Genomic DNA, 1,830 nt, shown 5'->3' with positions numbered 1-1,830 from the left:
GCCGCTTACCGTCTGGGTCACTGAGCTCGGGTGCCATGGCTCCGCCCCCTTCCGAACTGACCGACTTCCATCTACCCTACGGAATAAATTGTCGTGCCATTTCATTAAGGGTACTCTGTTCCTCGTATACCGTGCTCTCACAGGTCGAGAGGGAGATCTAACACTAAGACTCATTCGATCTTTGTCACACACGCACTTGCCGATTCTTCCTGAGCAACATCCGAAGAATAAGACCCTTCCTCACCAACTACGCCACCCAGCTCCTGGTCCAGGCCTTAGTACTCTCCCGCCTAGACTACTGCAACTCCCTCCTGGCTGGCCTCCCTGTGTCCGCCACCCGTCCGCTCCAGCTCATCCAGAACTCCGCTGTCACTGTCACTGTTATCTGCTGTATTATTGAATTGTATTTTGTCACACTTGTACTTGCTTGAACTAGTCATTGTATTTCTTGCTCTTATTGTATTACTTGTACTGTAACACTTGAAATGTATTTGCTTACGATTGTAAGTCGCCCTGGATAAGGGCGTCTGCTAAGAAATAAATAATAATAATAATAATAATAATAATAATAATAATAATAATAATAATAATAATAATAATAATAACACACCTTTGAACCAAAATGCCTCCTCCTCCCTCCTCCTGTTACATTAGTAAATGTGCTCCCTCTGTGCACAGAATCCTATAGGCTACAGTGTAATTATTGGACGAATTGTCATGGACTCGGCTAAGAATGACAAAAGAAAAGAGCGAAAGTTGAGAGTTAAAAAGGTGAATTAGCTAGGTATTCAATGAAGCTTGGGTAAGGTGGCGCGAAAGATAAAGGCTTCATACCAGTTGGTTCCCGGTTCAAATCCCAACTCACACTGTGTGTGACCCAAAGCAAATCACTTAATCTCCTTGTGCTCCGTCCTTGAGACGTAAAACCCAGGTCCTATTGTAAATCACTGTGATGCTTAGTTCACCCCTAGTCTCTGTAAGTCGCTTTGGATAGAAGTGTCTGCTAAAATGACTAATTAATAATAATGAATAATTACAGACAAAACTGCTTGACACAGAGACTCCAGACCGAGCCCAACTTCCCATTGAGAATGGATATTCACTTTGACTGCTATGGCTTAATATTGTTTGGTACTGTACTGGAAGTTAAATAATAAAGGTTTTGTTGATTGATGGGCAACACTTGCATTCAGTGTCTGATTGTTACTATTACCTTCTGGGAATATTCAAAAACATATTCGTGAGGTTTAAAAATCTTACACCTTTGAAAAAGTTATTTTAAGAAACCGTATTTCAGTGGTTCCAAATAGTATACAAATAACCTTTTTAAACAGCAGACTAAACAACCAGAAATAAACGTTGAAATCTCGAAGGATTAATAAGAAACCCTAAAAATTCCAAAGAACCCCCAGGGGTTCTAATACTAAAAAGCCATGCCAATTGACTAAAAATCACAGGTTTCGTGCATGGCTACACATCTGAAAGCCATATATTCAATTAGACATCAGCAGTGAATACCTCGTTGGTGAATAAACATCCCACTACTTATTAGCAATAAAGGTCACACTGTAGAGAGGGCTAAGCTGGGTTTAAAATATAATTTATGGTAGCCGCCTATGCCACTGAAGGCACTACCTTCAGATTAAGTTAAAGATTTTAAGTTGTTAGCACCAGGTTCTTTTATTTGGGCCAGAGGATAAGGTCTTGACCAAGTACAACACAAACACACAATAAAAATGCCAGGGATGAAAAATAATCAGATTTATTTAAAACACAATTTCATTTCAATTCTCATATTGCACAAACTAGTGCTGTCTGTTAGTTACAGCG

This window comes from Acipenser ruthenus, chromosome 35, assembly GCF_902713425.1.
Source record: "Acipenser ruthenus chromosome 35, fAciRut3.2 maternal haplotype, whole genome shotgun sequence".
In the NCBI taxonomy this organism is placed as follows: domain Eukaryota; kingdom Metazoa; phylum Chordata; class Actinopteri; order Acipenseriformes; family Acipenseridae; genus Acipenser; species Acipenser ruthenus.
Note: the sequence above shows the minus strand (reverse complement) of the source record.